Here is a 9,506-nt window from a genome sequence, read left to right on the forward strand (position 1 = left end):
AATTTCTAGCATTTTGAAGGAGTATTGATAGTTATATAGTCTCGCTTGTCAGAATACCAACTGTGGTCATCCCGTTTCCTAAACACGTCAAGGAAAACAATTGATCTTTTTTAGTGCCTGCTAGGGTTTAAGTTCACAAACCTCCTGAAGACAGGTTACTTATGACATAGATAAAACCATCTTCTTCTCTCTTATTTTTTCATTGGTTGTCCTTCTGTTTTTTTCACCACTCCCCTGTTACTGTACTCAGGAATCTTGCATAAGACTCACAAGAGGTTCCTCTCTATTATTTGGCATCCTGCAGATCACATACACTGTAACTCATCTTCTCAGACTTCACCTCTCCCTTCTATTATCATAGGGAAATCTTGCCATTCTCCAAATTGGTTTTTTTAACCTGTTTTTAAGGCACTCTGTGTTTCATGGATATATGTTGATGGATAGCCAGAACTGAAGGGCACATCCTGGGAGAAGACAAGCTATTTTTCTAGTGTCATCTGTATTCTTCACCCTCCCATGGGCAGTGGCAATGTTTTCTGCTAGTTAATATTAAAAAATAATCTTTCAGAATGTGATTTTCCTTCTGGTTCCCAACCCCTGTCTTCCCAGTCCCAGAAGAAATTTTCTCTACCAGATAGAGGGAAATGCCTGGGAGCAACTAAGATAGGGTGACAAGAAAAAGGGACTTCAGAGCCAGGAGAAGCAGTACCACATCCCCTCTTTGCTGTGCTGCAGCTCTTCCAGAGATGCCACAGCCCTGGGACATTGGCCAAAATTGCACTTACCTTGCAGAGACTGGCAGACCCCACACATTGCCTGACCTGATGGACATCCTGATGTCCTAATGGAGACCATCAATAGCTCTTCCTGCCAAAAAGCAACGTACAAGTTTTTGGCTGTTGGCATGAGCCCTCCACTACCAGAACCAAATCTCTATGGCCTGAATACTGCAAATCAGCATGAGATTCCTTATGTCAAAAAAGAAGGAGGTTAAATGATTGCTAATGGCAGAAACACAGTCATCCTCCCCATTACCTATTTTGAGGATAAATAAATGCAACTGCTCTCAGAAAAGCTGCAATTAACTATTTCTGAAACTATTTCCCTTCTTTATATCAACAGGAAAATGAGTTTTCTCTCCTTGATATGGTAAGTTGAGCATTCTAATTTGTAATGTTACAGAAAGATATATCTTAGAATAAAACTCCAGTGTCCCATACTGTGCTAGATTTGTGAAGAAACAAATTTTCAAAATAACTTTTTGTGCTTTTATAATGGGTGGGAATATCTCTTTAGTACTTCAAGTAGCTGGGGAGAGGAAAACTCTATCCCTCTTTTCCACTCAGGGCCCCCGAATCCCAATCAAAAAGGCAAATATAAAACCATCAGAAATAAAGATCCATTTTCTAACATGCTTTATTACTTACAAGGACAGACCAGTTATCTTTTCCTTGAATTTATTTGGGGATTAATTAAACATAGCATGTATTAGACATTATGTCTCTGTCTTTCTCACCACTCTTCTAGAGAAGCTAAAAACTGGAATACACATGTATTGCATTCTGATCATTCTTGGACAACATACCAAAAAATAGGTTCCCAGGGGGAGCAGTAGAACATAAAAGACGAGGGAATAATTTCCTAATGTTCCAATTCCTACAGGAGCTTGCAAAACCTGTCTCACCATACACCCATATGGAAGGCAGGCTATCCAGAACCTGCCATAAGTCTTACTCTTGCTCTGATTCAATGCTGCTTTGACATTTTGCAAAATGTTGAGCTGAAAGAAACTAAAATTGCTTTTTTGCTTGCTGAAGGTGTATCAACATTGTGTTGTCATAGTAAACTAAGGATGAGAAATGGCTGTAGTCTTATCTCACAGACATCATCCACCTTCTCCACCTTCTTGAAGTGCAAGAATGTGCTTTAAAACAGAGCAAGAGGAAAAAACATAGGGAACCAGGAATGTTATAAGATGATCTAATTTAAAAAGGAGCATCTTAACCTAGCTCTGGTCCAAGGAGAGAACAGACTTATTGGCCCAAATGAAATGCAGCAGCAACTGCAGCAGCCAAGATTCCACTGTGGCATTTGGCTGAAGCAGCATGGGCTGGGAAATACAAGCTGATGACTATCCTGATACATACCATCCTGCCCAAACGAAAGGCTCATTAACCCCAACAAGAAAGAACTGAAGTTTTTTAATTTACTCAAAATGCATGCACCAGAGGAGTGGCTTGAGGACTGGGTTTGTTTGATTTTCATTCAGGAAAGGATAACAAAAGTACAGACAATTGTTATGTCTGATAACTACTAATTTTGATTTGTGTAAAGATGAAAACCTCCATGCTCCAGGGAAAGTTCTTTGCCTTCAGATGTTGCTACTGGTCAGAGCTGCAGGGTCTCACTGTGCTCACAGTGCCATGGCCCCGTGAAACTGGGCCCTTCCCAGGCACACCACCCTAGTGCCACACATCTCCAAACCCAGCCACTGCAATGCAGATACATGTAGGTGCACACTCCAGATACTCTCTTGTCTTATTCGAGGCCTGCAACAATCATGAAGCTCTCATAAATACTTAATAATGGTCATAAAAGCTGCTCAAACAGGCACAATATTGAACAACAATATTGAAGATAACATCTCTCCAAAACTCTAACTGTAGAGAAAAAGGTAGATAAATACCGCTGACCAAAATCCCCTTTAGCCTAGTGATAGTTTTGTATGGGGAATGTGTTGAGCAACTGTTTAAATGTTCAACTTAGGCAAGGTGAGTTTAGTGTCAAACAGTACTGAGTGGAACACTAGGGACACCAGTGGTTTTTGCCATCTCTGGTAAAAGCAGAACTGATAATTTAAACAGTCCTGTATTTTCTTCTAACTTGGTTTTAATAGCTAAAGCCCTTCAGAACATAATTAATGTTTATATATCAAATATTTTATATTGAGAGCAAATTAATCACTTCCTCAGAAAGACCATTAAGATTTTTGCCTCTGTGCATGGTAACCAATTATGAATCCAAGATTCACAGCTATTAGCTTCACCTAGAAATTCAGAAGTTGCCAATATATGAATTGCAACTTAATAAAGAAAAAACAAAAGATTTACAAATTAATTCAGATGGAATAAGAAATTAATTTTTATGAAATATTAAAAATAGCACAATTAGAAGTAGGAATGTCTAAGTCTCTCTCTTCTTTAAGTAGTTTTCAACTCATTTGGATTGACTTGGTATATCTATTTTATTCCAGAGAAAAATCTCCATGATTCCAAAGTACAGATGGATTTTGCTTTTAACTGTACACTCCACAATTTACATGCCACAGACAGCATAAAGCATAGCAGTTCTTGCTCTCTGTTTGGGGATTCTGTGGTCTCCAGGAATCCAAGTTACAAACAGTAACAATTGAAGCACTGAATCACAGAAAAATAGAAAGAAATTCAATAGATGTTGAAGTATCTGTCTCAAATAAGAGATGGAAAAGTGCAAGGAAGAGTGTGCATAGAGCTGCCTTTCATTTTTTTCTTAAACTAAAGTCACAATGCTAATGACAGGGATGTCATAAAAAGCTCTACTTCTAGTATTTGTCTTCCTTGAGATTTCCTGGTAACATATCACAATACCAACACTGCAGGCCAGATGCTGTTTCCATAGTCTACCTTTGCAATGAATTGATCTATGCTTGTTTCCACTTTAGAATCACACTTCATGTTTTCATTACATTCAAATATAATTAATATGCTCTAAGTTGTGTTTTTAAGGGGTATAACTGACTGATCAGAGCTTATTGAAGAGGGCTGTGTTTGCCTTCCAATGTATCACCTTCACTTAATGAACAGAGGCTCTACACGCTGCAGGACATGGATATAAGGGATTGGTAGTGATTCAGTTTCCTTATATATTCCTGTCTAGAATTCTTTTCGTATTTCCACATCTCTTTTGAATGCAAATCATGAATAAGGCTGAATGATGGCTATAGAATAAGCAGAGCCATTACAAAAATTGATCTGTCTTACAATGATGGAGATCCAGATAAGCTGAACTACTGGATCCAAAATGGGACCAGTATAGTGATATACTAAGTCTTTACACTGCAATAAACTGACAAACTTTTTTGCTCAAAAACTGGGCCAGAGAGTGAGAGATGGGGGCTTGGAGAGAGAAAGAAAGTGGGAGAGAGATTAAGCAGCCTCTGGTATCCAATGCCTATGGATGACAGTTTCAAAAATATTTCTGGGGATATACTTGGCAGGCAGTAGCCTGCAATTTCTTTCTAAATACATATAAACAGCAAAAGCACACAAACAGCCTTTTTTATAAGAGATATAATTATCTTAATTTTCATCCATATACAAAGACAATTTCCAAACTAGCTAAGGCACAGCTCCCATCACTGGCCCCTTCCTCCTCCCTCCACCCCAAGGCAACCTCCTGGAAAGCAGCTGGTACTCATGAAAGGGAAAGGCAAGATTTAAGATCAAGCCTTTTGGCATGACAAACTGGAGTGGTTCATGAACCCCTTGTCCTTTCACAGCACCTGTTTCAGACAGGGTCCTGGAGTCCTGAGAGATTTAGAGGATGAGATCCCAATGCTTTAAAAAATACATCAGTGCCTCTGTGCTCCGAGACTGATCCTCTGAAAATCCGGCAGTCGCAGACACACACAAAAAAAATACAAACCAACTGACAACTTCCTACATTCGGCAGAGTCAGTGTGTCTCTGGGTTTGAAATCTAATTACCCAGGAGAAAAATACTTTTTCTTTGCCTGAAAATTCCATAGGCATCTAAGAGGAATGGAGCTGAGGGGTCTGTGACAGAATAGATGCAACCAAGTTCTGATGGCTCCCATGCCAGCTGTGCAGGTGAAACTAAAACCCCCTTCCCCTCTGCTCTATGCTATACTCCCAGTTCAGGGAGCTGAGGGAAGAAACGAATGGCAATGGCTAAGGGAAGAGAAGACACATCAGTTAGGGAAGGGGAGTGAGGTGCACAGTCCTTTGGGAGAAAATCCTGGCCTGGGTGGGGGGTATTGAGACAGATGAAAAGCATAAAGGAAGAGGCTCATTGGCATCGATGTGCTGTAGTGGCTCCAGGATGGCTGAGGAAGCTCTGCATCAATGTATGGCAGATCATCTCTCTGTCTGAGATGCTGCTGCTGGTTCTGCCAGCCACTTTATCTGAAGATAAAGAACGAAGTCAAGAGAAGAGGGGAAGCCAGGATGCAGGGAGCTCCCTCCTGCCACCTTGTAACATCAAATGGCTGCAAGACTCCAGCCTGGGAAGCCTTTGAAGTGTGATCAATCTCATAAGCTACTAAAGTGGGCAAACCTTTTTCAGTTAAAATAAAACAAAACAAAAAATATCATCAAGCTAATCTTACCACTGCAAATGCAAAGTCATAATCCATGTGTGGGAGTCAAGACCTGCTGAATCCAGCAAAAGAATACTCAAAGAATATCTTAGCTGTATGAAATGAGCAGGAAGACGAACAGCAATGTTCTTCATGGTTTTTCTCCCAGTTCCAAAGACTTGCCATCTGCCACAATCCCTGCCAATCATTTGAAATGTAGGCAGCCTCTAAAGGAGTGCACATAAAACAGGGAGGCTCATAAAACTAAGAGTCAACCCCACTGCCCTTCTTAAGCTCTTCATGCCACTCATATTTCAGAAGGGCATGGATTTCACATAGGACTGATAAGTGTCCCTTGCCAGTTTGGATGTTGATTTAACTTTTTTTTTTTGACCTGACACACTACTGCCACACAAAAAACCCCATATAGCTATAAACAGGCTGAATTCGATCAGAAGTTTAACCTCATACAAATGACTGTCACACAGTCAACCCTCAGATGTATGTGCAAAAATACAGTTGCAATTAAAATGTGAGATAGTAACTCAGAAAGCAGACTGATAAGTAATATGTTCACTGAATTAACTAACCTCCTAGCTACATGAATGAGCAGTAATTATAGGTATCATGAAATAGAGTCACAGAGTGTAACTGCACTGTAATTATATTTGCTGTATGAAAGGGCAACCCAGGTATTACACTGATAAATGAGATGAAAGAAAAATCCCAGCTCAGGACCCAAGTAGGTGAAACAAAGGCACCATGATACCTATTCAGCAGCTTTTACTGCCTTGCCATCTCCCTGTGAGAGGAATATTCCACCCATCTCTGGAGGGACAGTGCTGGTGCATGTATGAGTATTGGGATTACATGCACACTGTTCTGCCTTAGTATCATCCCTGGAACTGCTACTCTGAGCTATTAACAGTGACAGGCAAGCTCCATAAGAGGAGTAAACTGTCAGCCACACAAATTCAATTTTTCCCCTGCAGTATATTTGGTTCTATCAAGCTTAATGTTAAATGCACATTTACTGAGCTAATGTCAAGACACTCTGCCCCTCCTGGTAATTTCTGCCTAAAGATAAAGAACTGGAAGGAGGAAAAAGACATTGTTTTTCATTGGGTTTATGATTCTTGGGTTTTATATATTGCTTTTCCATTAGCAAAACTTTGCTGTTTACCTGGTGAGCTCAGAAGAGGTGTGGGAAACACCTCAATACACACAAAGAAAAAGAGAACTGGGAGAAAAGAAAGCATGGGAAAGTAGTCCCCAGAGAATAGAGACAGGACAGGAAAAGGAAATTAAGGGATTCTGATCAAGTACATCCCAATAGGACTTAGAGATGCCCCCTCCAAACCCCACACATTTCCAGTTACAAGAATGGTATGCTTTTTGCCTTTATTCCTAAACCTAAAAGAAGCTGTTTGAACTTGTGTAACTGCCATCCAGTGCTGCCAGTGTGCCCCAGGCTGCAGCCCCACCTCTGTATCCTGAGATAGTCCTTCCAAGAGCAAGACCACCATCTCAGCAGGGCCCAGTTATCACCATCCTTGGGGCAATCTTCCAAGCTGTATTCCTTTACCTGTGGAAGTCCTGGCATGACTCTAACCTACTGGATGAAGAGAGAATTGGAGGGCACATCTATCCCCAGGCACTGGAACCTCTGAAGCACTGTAGATCACATAATTTCAAAGAGTGAACCCATCCACACATTTTCACCTCTGTTCTACAATCTTTTAACAACTCTAGAATATAATGATAACAAGTTGCTTGCTCTTGGGCTTGAGAACTGTGATGTAACTGGTGTACTTCTTCTGGGAAGGGGGCATGGTTGTTCAGCCTACAAGGGAGACAGAATAACAGCCATGAGAATGCTAGTTAGGTTTTGCTCTAATTGTCAACATAGTTAAATTTGAGAAGAGGTCGATTTCCTTTTTTTTTTTTTTTTTTTTAATAATAATAAATAAAAAGTTTCATGACCCTCAAGCAGCCAGAAGGGATACTCTCAGATATTTTTCATTTGTGGCCCTGGGCTTTTTTTTTTTTTGAACTTGCTAAAACCCTCAGAGTCATCTTTTGGAACCCATTTCAAGACCTGTCTCATAGTAAATACAATAGGTTGATCAATATAATACCAAATCACTTACATGCAAATGCCTCAACATATGCAAAACACAGTCTTTGTCCTTCTGTTGCTTCAAAGCAGAGCTTTTGGGTTTTGCAATACTTGTTCAGAACTCCCCACAAGTGTCTCCCAGGCCAGCTCACTCCTGTTAGCAGAGGAACAGATTTCTTCTGGATTTATCAACCTTCATCACAGATGTCTGGAACTTTTTCACTACCAACTAAATTGGTACATTTGCTATAAAATAGTAGAATTACAAAAATAGCTTCCATCAACTGAACAGCAGCCAGAATGGACTGCAAGGACTCACAAAAATAGACCCGCTGGCTTTTAAAGATGCTTCAGCAAGAAAGGTGCAGCTGAATTTGATAAAATACAGATACTTTCTCTGCTAATTTGCACAGTCAGGAGAAACTCTACCTTTCAAATCAGGTGAATTTGAAAGGAAATCTTTGATGTAACACACAGAATAATGTCCTGTAAAAACAAACAAATGCTGCTTCTCTGTTTTACTGCAGCTATATTTAGTTAATATTGATGATTTGAAAATTTAAGTAAGGATTAATAGTGGGGATGGTATTTTTATTCTTGATCTGCAGAGACACATCATTATTAATTAAAGCAGATACTGTACCTGAAGCCAATTAGATAGGACACAGTATTTTCCATTTCTTTATGCTTCAGATTTTTCAATAAAATTTCTTGAGTATGCAGAGTAATAGCATTGTTTATGAAAAAAATCTAGCTACTGATTGATGTAGATGGAAAGATATAGTAATTAGCATAATAACTTCAGAAAGCAAACCCCACATTTTGGGATTGTTTCTGTGCTGCTTCTGGGCATTAGTTTTGGCTTAATCCATGGAAAAATGTTAAACTCCAGAAATCTTTCAGGTAAAATATTTTAATCAAAAGCTTTCAGGACTTTCAGTTTTCCGTCTTTCTTTAGCCTCTACGCTCTTCCTGATCTATTTACATGGCTTCCACTTGCTCTGATAATCTTCAGCCATTACTTCCCACTTCTGGTAAATACAGGGCCCCTCTTCTGGAGTTTGATAGCAAAGGAGCACAGCACTGAGCATCACTTGTGATGTGGTTCCTCCACCAACCTCATCTAGGATACATAGATGCTGAAGCTCTGTGCTTCAGCAACCCAGCCACTTTCAGATGAGGATAATATATGCCAGAATGAAAATGCCATTCTGAGAATTATGAGCAATCCATTAGAAAAAAATATTATCATTACTCTTGACTGACTATCCCAGAAGGCTATTGTTCTGACTTTCTTAGTTTCCAACTTGAAAGAGCCACTTGGGCACCGTGATCTCTGACACTTTGTAACTACAAGAAAAGCAACATGGAAGAACATCAGATCCTGGATACTAATGTGTGCGGTAACAGGAATGACAAGGTGAAAATCCTCACTCACAGGGAGCTCTTCTTTAAGGACTGAAATGGAAACAGTGTACCCGTTTGTGTTAAGAGGGTCGCTGATCCCTGCTGGTATCATTCTATTACTGCACTGCTGTCAGTGTGGGCAGTGAAACCTGCTGGACCGGTGCCCACCATTGCTGGCTTCCTTATCCCTGCTAGGGAATCTGAAAGAGAAATATTTTGTCTTAAATGTGAAGGTAGGTCCTTCTGTTCTTAGGTTCCAAACATCAGTACCTAGGCAGGACCTGATTAACAGAAGCAGTGCCTCTCCAAAAATCTGGGGTGTGAAACAGCTCAGCTGGATAACAAGTGGCAGGAAAGGCTGACCTTAGGAAAAGGTCATGTCGGGTATTTTCCAGGGGCAACCCAGATCCACAAGGGGGAGGATCCCCAAGGCTCACAGCAGATGGAGGGTGCCACTCCAGTGCAGAGACAGAGGGGCACCAAGACTAAACAAGCTATCAGACCTCCCTGGCTGCTCATCCTGCTCTGCCCATCTTTGCATCTTTGCAGATAAACCAGCAGAATAAATTATTCCTCTATGACAGCAAAGCCAAGCCTTGTACAAATCACTCACCTTGAGCCAGCC

Source organism: Sylvia atricapilla, chromosome 6 (genome assembly GCF_009819655.1).
Source record: "Sylvia atricapilla isolate bSylAtr1 chromosome 6, bSylAtr1.pri, whole genome shotgun sequence".
NCBI classification, from domain to species: domain Eukaryota; kingdom Metazoa; phylum Chordata; class Aves; order Passeriformes; family Sylviidae; genus Sylvia; species Sylvia atricapilla.